General features: G+C 46.4%; 1 protein-coding gene across 14 annotated transcripts in view; it reads left to right on the top strand.

Annotated features, from left to right (window-relative positions):
• The first annotated feature begins 14593 nt into the window (after positions 1 to 14593).
• Gpr160 (G protein-coupled receptor 160) overlaps positions 14594 to 16992 on the top strand; it is a 46108-nt gene continuing 43709 nt past the window's right edge. For 4 of the 14 annotated variants that reach the window (XR_009590051.1, XR_009590050.1, XM_021631982.2 and 1 more), the window contains exon 1: positions 15237 to 15401. The gene's annotated coding sequence lies outside the window, so the exon portion shown is untranslated. The other 10 variants (XM_060378171.1, XM_021631980.2, XM_060378173.1 and 7 more) reach the window with 6 other exon arrangements.

The raw sequence follows: 16992 nt of genomic DNA, 5'->3' as shown, positions 1-16992 counted from the left end.
AGGCACAACCCAGCTGGAAATGGGAAGGGAGATACACGCTAGTTTGAAAACTTTAAAGCCAGCAGAAACTTCACTCCTTTGTGGGGTTACAAAAACTTTAAGGTGGTGTTTGGACTGTAGAGGACCAAGGCAATCAACAGGACAGTCTGGAGACATAATCTAGGCCAAGACTATTTTGTTAGTAAAACCTACAGAGTGAGGGTATGAGCCCAGAATGTGGAAGGCTGAGCTAGGAGGATCATGAATTCAAGGCCAGCCTGCACTACATCTGACCTGCTTCAGAACAAACAAACAAACCTACCCATACTCAAAGACAGTCAGGCATGTGTGGATAATGCTACATGTGCAGCTTGGCTTAATCAGAGGAGAAGCAGGGTTTAGGCCTGAAAAGTCAGGTGGAAATCTTATAGGAGAACGCAAATGTCAAGATGAGGAAGGAAATCTGTGCCCATTGTCTGAGTTTCTAAAACATATTTAGACACCCTCTTTCAACAGCTAAGTTCCGCCTACCTTGCTTCTATTTGGATTTTCAGTTCTCCTTATTCTTTGTAAAAATGTTCTTTTATATCTTTTTCCATTTTCAAGTGTGTGGTGTGCATGTGTGTGTAGGCATGATTACATGTGATAACATGAGCACAGGTTGTATATGCACATAGGTGCCCATGCATGTAGATGCCTAGTCAAACCCAGATTGTGGATGTGCCTCATCTTGCTGGTGACTTGCCCTGGGAATCCCCTGTCTCTGCCTTCCAGGGTTGGAATTACAAGCAGGCCAGTCTGGCTCATCTGGCATTTACATGGGTTCTAGGGATGTGAACTCAGGCTTACATAGCAAGGGTTTTTAATCACTAGCCCATCTCCCCACTCCTCTGTTGAAGAATTGTTATTCTTCACTGTAGTTTAACTATAAGCTGGATTCTGGACCTGACATTCTGAAAATATTCCTATTGAGATACCATATCCCTCAGACTACTTGGTTTCAGATAACTGAACCCACTCTGGCTAGAGGAAGCAGAAGGAGGACTTATGTAGAGGGACATTTAATTATTCCCAAGACTGAATAGCAGGCTAGGAAATTGGACACAGGAAATAGAACAGAACAAAGAAATCCCTGGAAGCCTAAGCCCAAGCCCCCACCCCCCGGGGGAAGGCAAGCCATCAAGTCTTAGGAACCTTCTGTGTAAATTGACCTTACTGCCCTAACTCTTTGCCAAAGAGTCAGGATCCTCAGTGGGAGGGGCCATCTGTCTGAACTTAAGTTAGACTTCTGGCCTCTCTACGGAGCCAAGAGGAAGAACTTGAATTTGTACTTGGTCTCCTCTTTAGTAACAGGCAAGTGTTTCTCTTGATGCTGAGATTTGTTAGCTTGACCCAGCCTAGGATCACCCGGAAAGAGGACAGTCTAGGCTAGGATGGCTGTGGGCGTGTCTGCGTGTTGGGGATGGAGGGTTGTCTTGATTCCCATTGATGTGGGAAGACCTAACCTGAATGTTGGCAGCACCATTTCCTGCTTTGGGACCCTAGACTACAAAAGAGTAGAGGAAACTAGAATACTGAGCATGTGTGTATTCATCTCTGTTCTGGAGTGTGGCTGGAACTAGCTGCTTCAGGTTCATGCCTTGACTTGATGGACCTGGAACTGTAAGGGAAGTGAAGCCTTTCTCTCTTAAAGTTGACTTTCATCGGTGACTTTATCACAGCAATATAAACGAAGCTGGGACAGCCCACCAAACAGACAGGTATTTGAATATAACCTCTCCCAGCTTCTAAGACAAGTAGCCTCTCTCTAGCCTTCATCCCAGTTTATGGCCATATCTTTCTTCAGGATGAGCTACTAAACCCTTCACTTCCTACTTCCAGCTCTGGGGAAATTTTTTTTTCCTTGCCTCTTCTTTACCTGGCCACTTCTCTATTTTCTTCTTAAGTATCAAGACTCCTCCTCGGATTTCTGTCCTGGTCTCTTCTCACTTCACAAACTCCTCAGGTAGTTGGATTCATTTCGTCAGTCTCCAGTATGACCCTAAACCTTTGGCCCCACACTTTACTCTTGTTATGGCCTAAGTCCCATGGCACGACAGTGACAGCATGTCCCCAGTGGTTAATCTCATTTCCACAAAGCTTCTCAAATGATAACTGACCCAGTTAGAAACAGTGTAATCGCAGTCCCCAATTACATCAACCACCAATTTTATTACATCTAATTCAAAATCATTCCTTTATGTAAGAGATATTTAATGTCCCTTGACTCTGCCATTCTGCTCCCTAACTAGCTCTATGGTGTATTGCCTCATGATACGGTGATGGTGTGAAGAACTGAGGTGGAATAGATGTGGGGATGACTAAGAAGATAAAGGATGCAATGATGGAGAGACAGAATGATAATATAATGGGAAATGTCTTCAGGTTTCTGGACCAACTAGAAAAACCAAAAGAAAATTGGGAATTTAGAAGAACACCTTCTTTGAAAGGTGGATCAAGATAGTTCTGTTTTGACTGTACACTATTTGAAATGTGATATCTGGATTAAAATATTCAGTGAACTATTGGCATAATAATGGCAGATGAGGAAAAAAAATCTCTTGGCTCCAGTGTTTTGTAGTCATTCTCTCAACTGTAACCAGAGATTTGGCTACTTTATTGGATTCTTCCCCTACCTCCCTACATCACCCCTGTCCCTTACAACCACCCAACATGAGGTAGGAGAGAAAGGATAGAGGGAGAGGAGCCATCAATCTCATTAGGCTATTTCCTGCTGGTTAGGGGTGTTGAGCTCCTTAGGGCAAGTTTGATCTTTGTTGTCAGGACATCTCTAACTAGCAACCAGCCATACAGAAAACAGCAGCAGGAGCAAACAGGGGCAGCAGCAGGGCAAGCTCAGCTGTCACAGGCCTTCTCACCGGTCTCTCACGAGTCCCCAGAATTCTAAACAATAAACTATCTTCAGCTGGCAAAATCACATTCCTTCCAGAGCACAAGACAAATCACCGTCAGCTGATGTGGTCAATGTGAAGCAGCCCCATATCCCACACATGGGATTAAAACAAAGACATATTGGCATAACATTTCTATTTTTAAAGAAACCAAAATTCTCATTATACTCAGCTCTCTGTTGGTAGATAAAATCATGACGGTGGGTGAGACTGACAAGCAGAACAGATGGAGAAAGAAGACTCCCGAGCGAAGGTTGATCTCAGGAACCATCACGATTTCAAAGCAGGCAGAGGAGATGGCCATCCAGAGCCTGAGAGGAGAAGCTCCTGAGGGTAGGAGCTGGACGAGAAATGTAGAAGACAAGGATAAGGTGACAGGTAGTACAATCAGACGCAACACAGCAGGCACTGAGCTTGCTGTTGTGAAGGGGTCACATAAACACACATACAGGGGAGTTCTAAGGTTAATGCATTTATTTGGGAGCAGGAATGTCTGTACCACAGTTAGCTCCTAGCATGCCCAAAGAGGCTGATGCAAGGGCACGTTTTTAAGTAAAATGTGAAGGGTTGCATACTTTTATTCTGATTCAACAATCTCCGGCTGCAAAGATTGATAATAAAGGTTTCATCGCAGCAAGGCCAAGGGAAATGAACAGAAGAGAGGTGAGTGCAGTCTTCTGACTGTCTGAAGTGGGAGGTCCTCAGAGATGGCATACATTTTTAGGTACAATACCACGGCACAATCCACGAGAGAATGTTTTGATAAGGTGGACGTCTTAGTTACTTCCATTTTTCCTTGGGTTACAAAATACCTGACAAAAGTGAGTTAAGGAAGGGTTTATCCTGGCTCACAGAGTGTGTAGGCCTCCATGGTGGGGAGTTGTGGCAGCAGAAGCATGAGTCGGCTGGTCCTGTCACTCCTGCCGCCAGAAAGCAGAGAGAAATGAATGCTGGGGCTTAGCTCACTTCTTTTCATCCTCCCAGGACTCCAGCCTGTGGGACAGTACATACCCACAGAGCGTGGGTGGGGGGCATGCTCCCCACCTCAGTTTAGTCTAGGAACTCCCTCATAGGCACGCCAGAAGCATGTGTCCTAGGTTCTTTCAAGTCAACAGTTGTTATTAACTGTCACAGTGGGTTTCATTCACACCAAAAACTGTTCTGCAGAATGCCACTGTGAGAGAATGAAAATCCAACCCCCAGCATGGAAGAAAATATTTGCCAAGGGCCAGCTATTGTATCCAAAAGAGACAAGGAACCCTTAACACTGGACAGTAAAAAAAAAAAAATTATTCACCTCAGCAAACAGGAAATAAAGATAGGCAAATAAGCACAGGAAAGGTATCCTCCTTGCATGTCACAAAGAAAGTGACAGTCAAGTCTATTAGTTATTAGCATCAGCTTTGCATGGCATAAGAACATACCTACCACAACTAACTTATAGAGACAAAGGTTTGTTTTGATTCAGGGTCCTGGACATTCCAGTTCATAGTTGAGTGACCTATCATTCTGGTCTTTGCAGAGGACGGCCACCTTGGGGCAGGAACACACCACCATGACCAGCTTTTTGTGTGGGTGACTGGGATCCAGATTCAAGTCTTTGTCCTTGTGTATCAGGTGCTTTGCCAACTGAGCCATCTCCTCAGACCCGTTTTCAACAGTGTTGTAAAGCAGTTTAGGGAATCACATGACTAAAGCACGTGAGTGCTGCTCTTGTAGAAGGGCTTACTGTGGAAAGTTCTTTAATAAAGCTAACTTAAAATGAGGGTCTGGTGCTGCCCAGAACCAGTAGAAGCAAAAGAAGCTTCAGAAATTGAGGCTTACAGAAAGGGCCAGAAGATGCAAACTGCAGATGGGAGCCCCAGAGAGGGCCCAATGCTTTGAGGAGCTCCATCCTGGGGCATAAATCATTTACCTGCTCACGTGAAACAGTTGCGCCTAGCAAATATAACTGCTTGGCAACCTTAGTGTTTAGATGTTTGAAACACAGATATGACTGTAGATTGTGGTTACACTTAATAATGATATCACTTAAATTGCATCTGGCACGTGGGGGAATATCCCTTGTGTATTCTCAGTAGCCACGGTGTATCCATTCTACTTAAAAAGAAATTGCTGTGTATCCATTCTTTACAGAAGGAACTAGCAGCAGTATGGATTCAGATATCCCTGGATATAGAGTCCTGCCTCACTCGTCTCTGTCTGGAAAGTACTTTGCGTGGGAAGGGGCAGAGTCCTCCACACAACAGCTTCTATGCTGTAATTTTAGCTTTAGCTTGGACCACCTGGCTGCTCTTAAAATTACCCAAAGTCTGGGCCTGATACTCCAGCTCTTAAAAACATTTTTGTATGTGTGTGTGTTTGTGTACGTGTGTACATGACCGCAAATATGCGTGCATGACTAATTCCTTCTTACTGAAATGCTGAGATATTTTTTCTTTTTAGTTTTTATTTATCTTTTAACTGTGTTGATACTTTGTGAATTTCACATCATGCACCCCATTTCCACTCCTCTCCCATTCTCTTCACTTCCATGCTCTGCCCTTACAACAGCCCCCAAGAAAATAAAAATGAAAGTAAAACAAACAAAAAAAAAATCTCATCGTGGAAGCTGCGGTGTGTCACAGTGTCACACAGTATACCCTTTTGTTCACACATCTTTACTTACAAATGTTCGTTGAAACAAGTCATTGGTCTGGTTTCTGCTCCACTGTCAATACTGGTCTTCACCGGGGCTCCTCTTAGATACCCTGTTGTCGCCCTGTGTCATGGAGATCCTGCAGCTTTGGGTCTGCAGGACAGGCCCCTTTTAGGCACTACAGCAGTTCTTAGATGGGACTGATTTGGGAGTAGGCCCACTCAAAGCCCTGGATCTGGGCGAGTTCTGAGTCCGGGCATTCTGGTGTGCATTCTGGTCTGATTGGCCAGTTCCAGGCACTGTTTGCTTCTAGAGAAACCTTGATATCAAAGGTTCTGTTTCTCTCTCAAGAGCACCTAGAACACTCAGGGCCAGTGTTACAATTAGCTCTTTTTTTTAAATGACATTGCTAGTACCAAATGGCCGTGAGAACTTGGGCATTCCAAAAGCCTGTGATGATACCGCAGTGTTACATTTTTCTGAGTACCTGTAAGTCCAATGGTGTCTCATCATCTGAGAAGATGACAGTAGCTTTCAGTTTATGCAAAAGATCTTGTCCCAATCAGTTCTCGTTGTTAAACACCTTCGAGCTACCTCCAGCAACTGGGGCCTGCTGATAACTTTAAATTAATTTTTACTTTTAAATTAATTTTTTTTAGCTCTTTTAACTTTTTTTTTTTTTTTTTTTTAATATTTGGGGCTGACCGGTGACAAAGGCAATATTTTTAGCAGCTGTCTTTAATCGTTCTAAGAAGGACCTAATGAAAAATATTTAAAGTCTGTTGTGGGATGGTCTTGGGCATTCGCATGCTGATTTCTGTGAGCATTGTCATTTCTATGAAGAATCTCTTGTATCAATGTTGTGTAAAATTTGCTCCCCAATTATCTCTGATTGGTTAATAAAGAAGCTTATGAGGCAATGACTGGGCCAGAGGAAAGAGCAGGCGGGGGTTGGATTCCCAGTCTGGGGGTCTCAAATAGAAAGAGATAGGAGAGAAGGAAGAGGAGGAGAGAGGAAGAAGCCGCACCGGAGGAGTTCGCCGTGAGGAGAGAGGGTCACAGCAGGGCCAAGGCAGGAAAGAAAGGCCAAGTCAAAGGGCACATGGCTGGGAGCATGCTACCCTGGACACATAGCCAGGGTAGCATATCTATAACTTATAACAATTTAGTAGGTCTCTGTGTCAATTATTTGGGAGCTAGGGTGGGTGCCAGAAAGGGCCCTACTAATATCTTAACAGAAGCCTTCTTGGTCAGTGTTGGACAGAAGGGGAAATTTGTTCTGCCCAGTCTGCAGTTTTTCTACCCTTTTTCAGGGAATGGTGAGTTTCGAGTTTTCCAGGTTTATAGATTACTAGTTAATAAGAGGACACAAATCAAGAAAGAGAAAGAAGTGGAATTTTCTTTTTTCCTTCAGCTCTGCCTAGGGGAACTTTTCCCTTTCTCTGAGGCTTCTCAGAGCAGCCACAGAGCAGATGGAATGAATGCTCATGCTCATTTGGGACAACTCTTTCCCCCTCCTGGTGTGCACTCTGCTTACATGTCAGGAGGCCCTGGATGAGAGGCCCAGTCCCTCCCCACCTCCATGCAGGGACCAGGCCTGATTGTGAGCAGGAGTCAAGCAACAAAATAAGCAAGTGGCCCTGTTCTCAGAGTAGGACAGGTGGTTGTATCCCCGCTTCCCTGGGTAGCCCAGCAGGAGCGAAAGGTTCTAGGTCCCTAACAGGATGGGGCACAGGCCTTAAGCCGGGTGGTGGAAAGGTCTCACACCAGAAAAAGTCACTGATCAACACAGGGAAACAAAACTGACAGGAGCACATAGACAGACACACATATACACACACAGAGATAGAGAGGAGGTGATGTGGGGAGTAAAAACAACCAGGGGTAGCCACCACACACTCACACACCTGCTCAGAGAGAGCAGCCTAGTGATGTCTCACTCGGATGCCAGAGTGGTGGGACTTCAGAAGTTCTGCGGAGTATTCACCAGAGAAGACTTCTCAGACCTGGGCTTAAGCTAATAGAACATCTTAACTGGCCTGCAACTACACTGTGTGTCCAGGGTTCCAGTGTTGCAATGGGTCTTCCTCAGGATGAGCTTTTATAAGCACAAAAACCATGTCCTGGGTTGACATATTTCAATTAATAAGAACAATAAGCTAGAAACGGAACTACAGAAGCTAAAAAGCAAGGTTAGTACATTTAGAAACTTTCCCAGAACTATGGACTTTTCGAATCAGGCCTTTGCTTTTATTTTCGGCAGGTGGTGCTGTCTTTTGCTGAGTTTCATGGCCTGAATGGCACTTCTGTCATGGAGTCAGTTGTGCTAAAGTCTGGGTTCCTGTTCCAAACTTGACTACATCTGGAGTTAACTAATCCCCCACAATGGAGGGCACACTTGTGAAGCATTTTTTCTTAATTTGAAATGGGAAATGTGTGAAAACACACCGTCAATCCAGATCTTTAGATATGGGAAAATCCACCTCTAATCTGGGCCACGCCTTCTGCTATATAGGAGGCCTATCTGAGGACATGGAAGAAGGAGGCTTTTGCTCTTTGCCTGCTCCTTCTTGCCCCAGCAGCAAGTTCATTCCTTCACTGGCATTAGAGCCTACTTCTTTGTGATTCTGCCATACGCTGAAGACTAGCTGACAACGACCGACCAGGTTCTTAGACCTTCTATCCATAGGCAGCCATTGTTGGATTAGCTGGACCACAGCCCGAAAATCATTCTAATAAATCCTATGTAGATAGATAGATAGATAGATAGATAGATAGATAGATACTCATTCTATAAGTTCTGTAACTCTAGAGACCCCTAACTAATAATCATCCACTGTTGAACTACTCAGACAACCATTGAAAGACAAAAGAATTGAAAAAAAATTTTTTTTGAGTATTGGTTTGGGCTTTGGAGCACAAGCCTAACAAAGGCCAGCCAAGTGGAGACATGTTCCAGCCACCTGCAGGGAGGAACTGGCCTTACTGCATTCTTTTTCTGCCCTCTAGAGATACAGTTGCTAGGAAACCAGCCCAGGTGGTCAGGCCAGAACCATTTATGGTCTTGGCGCCTAACATAAACCAATCATTTCAAAAGTCAATTTCCCTACAATCATGTAACACCAAGGCATGTAATCCTCTACTTTCAGTTTTGCCCTTTAAAAACCTTGTTCCCCTAGATCAAGGGGTCACATTCCTCCTCTTCACCAGGAAGGTTGCTGTGACCTGGGCTCTAGCTTGTTTTGCAACGGACTCGACTTCTGGTGGTCTTTTGGGGTTTCGAGATCTGGGTACAGCACAGTCTGCACACCGCTCTAATTCCACATATTCATTCCATCTTCTATCAGTTCTGTTCCTTTAGAGAACCCTAACTACAGACCTTTGCTGACATCCTACCAAGGGGCCTCAAACATTGTGTCTGACTCTGTGGGGACAGTCAACAAACATGCGGAATGCTGCTCACACAGAATGATTACATCCAAGGTTCAAACTCTGCTCTTCACCAAGACCAGGACTGTCATTCTTCCCCAAGTGGCTGTTAAAGCAGAAGAGGCCACTCTACCCTCACCCAAAGGCTCTCTGGAATTCACCACCACTTCTGCCCTCACTACCCTCCACTCCAAGGACAAATGCAGCTTACTTGCATTCTTATTTTATTTAAATTATAATTAGCAAATATCATCTACAATGGTATTTGCACACATATGCATTATCTACTTTCTTCCTATTGACTCTTTCTACTGTTCCCTTTCCTCTACCCAGACAGTCCCACTTTTACTTTCTTGTCATGTGTGTATGTGTGTGTGTGTCTGTGTCTGTGTGTGCGTGTATGTACCCGTGCAAATGTTTCCGTATGTATGCATGTGTGCATGCATGTGTGTCTGTAAACATTTGGAGGCCTGGGTTCAATATCAGCTGTCATTCCATAGGCACCATTTGCTTTGTGTTTTGAAACAGGGTGTCTCACTGACCTGAAACGCACACAGCAAGCTAGACTGTCTGGCTAGAGAGTGAAAGGACCAGGCCTGACCCCCTCCTCCAAAAGTCATCAGTCCCAGAAACAAGACCTTAAAATTCCCTACCTAAGGATCAGCCTGAGGATAACCACAAGAGTGGGACGGCATCTCATCTCAGAGTGGGGCATCTGTGCTGGGCAGCCCACAGACCTAACATTCCTGAGGTCTATAGATAGCTCATTCAGGGTCAGTTATGTTAGCCAATCACTCTGTAACAAGCTTGTCCTTGCTGAATGTCATCCAATAGTGTAACTGCTAAGCTGGAAATTTTGGGTTCTTGCTCAAACTCCAAATAAAAATCCTGCCATTCAGCTGTTCCAGGCTCTCCTCTGATCCACTGTGTTAGTGACAGTGGAGCTTAAGTCCGAATAAAGCTCTTTGCTCTTGCATATGTGGTCAGGCTCCTGGTGGTCTTTGGGGACCTTAAGATCTGGACATAACAAGAACATCAGAAATCCCCTTGTCTCCACCTTCTCAGCACTGGCATTTGAAGTGTGTGCCACTATGCCCAGCTTTTTTAAACACACATTCTGAGGTTCAGGCTCAGGTCATCATGCTTATTCCTGCAAGCCCTTTAACAACTGAGACAATATGATTATCTGTCTTTCTGTGTCTACCTTATTTCACTTACCATAATCATCTCCATTTTCCCCCATTCCCCAAAATGCAGCTTTTTGTAAATACAAGTGTCATTTCCTGGAAAATGTCCCCACAAACTAGTCTCAGGAAATGCTTGACAAATACTTGGCACCTGAAAAGTCTTGAGTCACATGCTGCAATCTTTAGCAGGATTGGCTAGAGAGGAAGTGGGTTGCATGAAACCGAAATTAACCAGGTGGTGAGTTAACTGCTGAAACTGGAATGGGGAGCATGGGTCTTAACCCTCTATTTATTTTGCACATTTAAAAATTCCATAATGAGAACAGTTAAGAGAGAACATCTTCTTACATTTTATCAAACATCATCTGGAGATAGATACTTAATAGCTGAAATAATTGCCTAAATTTAGTAAGTTAAGTGTAGGTTTATGCAACAGTGATGAGTTATTTTGATAACTCAAGCCAAAAACAATGAGGAGAGAGGCCTGGATATTACATCTGCTGGTTGCCTTGACAGTACAATAGTCTTTTCTCTAAAAGGTAAACAAACACACAGAAGAAATGAGAGCATTGTTCCAATCATCGAACTAAGGGTAAGACTACCTAATGTGGGGGAATATAGTTTAACTTAAGTAAGAGATAATTGTGGTTTGTTGTGGTGGAGGTGAGGGACTGGGTTAACTTGTCTTCAAAGTTCACATATTAACTTCCCAGTATGATCATTGGCTTTGAACACAAATCATTGGCTTTGAACATCGCCATGGAACACAAAGCATAACAAACCTGATAAAAACAACTGTGGGATGGATAGAAGTCTCTTTGCAGTGTCTTCATTCATCTCCTCAGCACTCCCTTAAGTCAGTATTACATAGAGGAGAGACAACAACACCACAGCCAAAAATTAAATTGACTTCCTTCTCAAACAGAACCTGGGTGGTTTTCTCTTGCTTTACTCGCTCTGCTGACAAACTGGAGACAGATGCTAGTAAATGAAGCAGGTTTAGTCAAGACCAGCTTTGAGAAAACAAAATAGAAGTTTCTGTCCCAAACTGCCATCTGGGGAAAGGGAAGGAGGTGTTAAGTTGTGAGCGCTTTGTGGTTAATTTTCATCAACAACCTGACTAGATCTAGGACGACCACGGAAACACACTTCTAGTGTTGCCAGAAGAGTAAACTGAACAAGGAAAACATGGTGTGCACCTAGGCAGCACCATTCCACCAGCTGCAGCCCCAGCGTTCATCTCCTCACCACTCCCCACCCTCCCACCATATAACAAAAACACTTGCTCAGCCATGTTCATAGCGGCTTTATTCATAATAGCCAGAAACTGAAAACAACCCAGATGTTCCTCAACCGAAGATTGGATAAAGAAACTGGTACATTTACACAATGGAATACTACTCAGCCATTAAGAACAAGGAAATCATAAAATTTGCAGGCAAATGGATGGAAATAGAAAAGATCATCCTGAGTAATCCAGACCCAGAAAGACACACATGGTATATACTCACTTATAATCTGATTTTAGTCATATACTACAGGATAGACATACTACAATGTATAGACCCCAAGAAGATAAATAGACATACTACAATGTATAGACCCCAAGAAGATAAGTCTGGTGGACATCTTAGGCTTCATGTGGGCCCACTAGTTAGGGTGTTGTGCCTAGTTCACAAGACCCCACAGACCACCAGGAACTGACTATGATGCAAATACACAAGGGTTTATTGTATATACAAGCTGGAGCTCGGGCAGCAAAACTCCCTGACTTAGCAGGAAAGGAATGCAGCTGCCAGCTTTATGGGTTTTTAAAGGGAAAACCAAAAGCAGGTAATTTCCAATCCTTGATTTATTTTAGGGACCAAGGCCATAACGGCCCTGGAGGATATCTACTCATGAACAATGTCTGGGATGTCCTGTTACGCGATGATTAGGCTACAGTTAGGGAAGGGGAGTGATTAATACATCTCAAGGTTTTTCTTAAAAGCAGAGATAGGGGCTATCTGGGTGGGAGACTGCCAGCCATCTGGTCTGGTTGCCAAGCAACAGTATCTCTCAAGGCATGGCACCTTTGTCTAAACTTGTACCAGGGACCTCAGCCATGCTGCCTTAAAATTCTAATTTTTAAACTTTGGACCTCTCAAGGGGAGTGGGAGCTATCTCTGACACAGACTGTGTTGCATGCTTTTTGACTTCCTCCGATGGGGCTTCCCTATCAGGCCTCATGTGAATAGATGAGCTGGGGTGTCTGGGTAAGGGTGCTTCCCATTCTGAGACATAGAGGAGAGGAGGCCTATGACCAAGACGTAAATTGAAGTAATTAAAAAAAAAAGAGAGAGAGAGGAAGAGGGAGGGGAGGAGGTGGAGAAGGAGGAGAAGGAGAAGAAGGAGAGAGAGAACAAAAATGTCAGGATTTTATAGGGAACAGTCTCTGGGGAAGGGGAAGCCCATCTCCTGGATGGAAAGTTCAGAACAGAGGGTGGGGTGTGTCAGCCACACCCTGCAACAGGTACAGACTGAAGAATACTGGGAGAACTTGGAGGCAAGGCCTGCTTTGATATGTTAAATAGGCACGTCAGCTGCTTGTCCTGGGTCTGAAACCCAACACCTACATTCAAGGTGGGTCCTCCCACTTTCCTGAAGTTTCTCTGAAAATGTTCTCCTAGACCCACTCAGAGGTGTGTTTCCATGGTGGCTCTAAATGCAGTCAAATTGGCAAGGATGAGTAACCATCACAGTACCCTTTTGGGTGAATTTTTTCAAAAGGGAGGCAAAAGAGGCCTTGGATCCACCTTCAGTTCCGTCGTTACAGAAGGGGAGAAACTGGGAAGTAATAGGTAAGCTATAATCTCACCACCAGCACCCCCAGACAGGATACCCCCAGGAAGGAGTCTGGTATGTAATCATTCTAACACCTCTAGATGGGAAATTCTGAGTACAGCTATTGATAATAAATTTGGGGACAGAGGGAGAGAGTGGGCATGTGGGGATACTTGGCAATGCTAGGAGCTTTTGAAGACCAGTTCAGCCTCCTGGACCACTGAGAAAGGCACTGTAAATTGTGGCTCCTAGGATCGACTTCTTCCAGCCCTCTGCTGCAAAGCACTGTTATGCCCAGATCTTAAGGTCCCCAAAGACCACCAGGAGCCGGACACGTATGCAAGAGCAAAGAGCTTTATTCGGGCTTAAGCTCAGTTTCTCCACCGTCACCAATGCAGTGGATCACAGAGGAGAGCCCTGAGCAGCTGCATGGTAGGGTTTTTATTGGTATTTGAGGAAGGACCCGGAATTTCTGGCTTTGCAGTTATACGATTGGGTGACATTCAGCAAGGGCAAGCTTGTCACAAAGTGACTGGCTAACTAACATAACATTGAGCGAGCTATCTACAGACCTCAGGCATGTTAGGTAGGTGGACTGCCCAGCACAGATGCCCCACCTTCTCACTCTTGTGGTTATCCTCAGGCTGTTCCTTGGGTAGGCAATCTGATGACCTTGTTTCTGGAAATGGTGACCTATGGCCTAGTTCCTGCTGTCCTTGGGGTGGGGTTCACTAGTTCCTGGTGACTTTTGGGTGACCTTTGGGGTGTCTGGCCTGCTTCTCTCAGCATCTCTCCACAGATGACTTGCACTGCCGGCTCTGTTAAACCTAGTGTGTGAGGTTGTACGCCTAGCTCAGAGAGGTGTGTGGCCAGTCCTGTTTGACGGACACAATCCACAGATAATAGCTGTTATTTTTCAGTGTGCAGCCAGTGATCTGACTGCACACTTCCTGTTCTCCCTCTGCAAAAGGGATCACCCCAGGCACTTCTGGTGCTCTACCTTCTCTCTGCCCAGGGGACGCTCTGGGCTGAAGCACTTGATTGCATTCATCTCTCCTTTCTTTCAGGACTTCTCTTCTGAGCTGGGAGGTGGACATGACCCCAATTCCCATTACGGCCCACACTTAACACCTGAGGGGCTTTTACTACCCTGCCAGGCCATTTCTGAGTTCCTGGCAAGGTCAGTTAGTCCGACTGAGAGGTCAAAAGGCCTAGATTACAATTCTGCTCACGGATCTGCTTGGAGAGTGAGAGAAAAGTGTACCATATTTTAAATGTTTTTTTTTTTTTAAAAGATCTTATTTATTTATTTTATGTATGAGTGTTCTACCTGAAGAGGGCATCAGATTCCAGTCAGTATAGATGGTTGTAAGCCACCATGTGGTTGCTGGGAATGGAAATTAGGACTTCTGGAGGAGGAGACAGTGCTCTTATCCGCTGAGCCATCTTTCCAGCCCTGTTTTAATGACCAACAAGTCATAGGTTCTCAGCAAACATTTGCTGAATAAACACTAGCCAGGAAAAGAAAGAAATGCCATGTATGTTATTGCAGATTTTTATTTTAAAACAGTGGATAAGGCAATTGCTACTCTCAAGCAAGGCTCAATTCTTGTCACTTTGGGAACACTCTCATCTGGAGACAACTGCCGAAAGGTAAACTTGAGAAACTGGCTACACAGCAGGAGGTGTGACACAACGCATGTGGGGAGCACCTCAGGCCGGGCATGGGTTCTCAAGGCGTGGCTCCAGGAACCCCTGCGGGAATCTCCTGCACCCCGCAACCCGCGCAGCCTTCTGCCAACTCCGTTTTTTCCCCCTGGCCAGGGTGGCAGCTTCGGTCGCCTCTCGTCGCCCCTCGTCGCCCCACCGGCAGGGGGCGCCCTAGGCACCGTCAGTTGGGAAGTGTGCGCTTGCAAGCTACTGGAAGCCAGAGCCTGTTTTTTCCAGTATGAGCCAGATGGGCGTCTGTTCCGGGCCTGGCTGGGCCGAAAGAAGAGAGGAGCACCCGGAATTCTATCGAAGTGACTAAGGACCGGACGGGGTGGGGTGGGCGGAGTGAGCTGGAGGTGAGCACGGCGAGGCCCCGCCCCTTGAGGGGGCTCACCTGGGGTGGGCGGGGCGAGCGGAGGTCCCGGAGCGCGGCCCCGCCCCCGGGCGGTCACGTGGGCGGGCGGCCCCGAGCGGCTGGGGCTTCGCGGGCGCCGGGGAGTGCCGCGGGCTGAGGTGAGCGCGCGGCTCACGGAGGGCCCCGGCCTGTGACGTCACAGGGAGGCTTCCCTTCCTAGAACTCGGGGTGACGCCGCGGAGCGCTGCGACTCCGGAGAAGCGGAGCGGGGTCGGCGGCGGACGGCGGGCGTCCGGTCCCTCCCGCGGCGGTGCAGAGCGGGTGAGGAGGTGGGTGTGCGGCGCTCCCCGCCGACCTGCCCGCACGCGCCGGGGCGCCCCGGGTGACAGTGACTGAGCCGTGCGGGGCGCGCGGTCCCCGAGCGCGGCGGCCGGGGAGCGGGGCTGGAGCCAGCAGTGGCCGAGCCGCCGCAGCCCCACGCCTCGCCCCCGGCCCCACCGCGGCCGCCCACACCGCACCCACCCGGCCCCCTGGAAGAGGACGGAAACGCGCCCTCCTCGTCTGCGGCTTGTGCAGCTGATCTGACTTCAGGGCGTTGCTGCTCGGATCGCAGACGTAGGGAAGACCCGCGGGAACGGGGGACACTCGAAAGGTGGTTCTGCGTGTGCCGTACACTTAACTTGGGCACACACTGGCGTGCCCCGTGCCTGACGTTTCCTTGGGAATCGGGTTTTCAAAGGTACCGGGGTTGGCGTCGGTTGTGAATTGCAGGGACGGGAAATCCTCAAGGTAAAATGAGAGTCTTAGCGGAGCGAAACGACGAGTGGAGCTTGACAGTGTCCTGGTTTCGGAGCGCCCTGGAATTTGAGGAAATCTTTTTAGTTACAGAAAGGCTGTCATAAGTACATTTAAAAAATTTAACCGCCGCCTCCCTGTGTGTGTCTGTGTGTCTCTGTAGGTCTATCCCGACTCCCTTGTGCACATGGAGGTCAGAGGACAACTTTCGGGAATAGTCTGGCTGTCATGTGTGGTTGCAACTCAGGTGTTCTGGCTTAGTGGCAAGAGCCTTGAGCCATCTGGCCGGCTCCATAATTACGTTATTTAAAAACTGATCTTTTACAAGGATTTGCTTTAGTTTGACAGTGCTGGAGTGCAGAGAGGTTAAGAGCCAAAGATGGATGTCAGGCATATGCTGGATATTTCCCTTTCAAGGTTGCAGCACTGCCTTTTTTTCCCCCAGAAGGGAAGGTCAGCACCACAGGTGATTATAGTTTCAAAACCTTTCATATATATCATTTTTCATAAATTGGATGTGAATACTGCCTCATCAGATGGTTCATAAAAGATCACAGTCTCTGCCTTTTTCTGTCACACACACACACACACACACATATACACGAAGGCACAGGTGTTAAGTGGATCAAGTTGATGCAGGTGAGTGCTGGCTCAGCTTTTTTGAGCACACACACACACACACACACACACACACCCGTTAGCAAACCTGGGGGTTAGGCTGCCTCTAGTCAGGCGGTTTGTATCAAATGTGTTAGCATTTTTTTGCAACGGCTCAAATCCCTTCTAAGTTACAGTCAGCAGAAAAACAGGCTGGGGCTTCCGGTGCAGCTCAGCAATAGAGCATTTGCCTGGCATACTCTAGGGCCTGGTTGGGTCTCAAAGACCCCTCAACCCCCCAAAAGAGACCAGAGTAATGAACATACATGTGGTCTACTTGGGATCATATACACTTCTGGAACATTCTGTATGTCAAAAGTTTATGTAATGATGAAGCCAGTGTAAGATGGCTGGGGATGTACTTAATTGCTTCCGGGATCATAAAACAAATATCCAGCAAAGAACTGACACAGGTGGATCTTTACAATGGCGTGGTCCCATACCATTCATTTCTTATCTGTGTGAGAG

This window comes from Meriones unguiculatus, chromosome 2 (genome assembly GCF_030254825.1).
Source record: "Meriones unguiculatus strain TT.TT164.6M chromosome 2, Bangor_MerUng_6.1, whole genome shotgun sequence".
Classification (NCBI taxonomy): domain Eukaryota; kingdom Metazoa; phylum Chordata; class Mammalia; order Rodentia; family Muridae; genus Meriones; species Meriones unguiculatus.
This window is presented reverse-complemented; position numbering and strand designations above follow the sequence as displayed.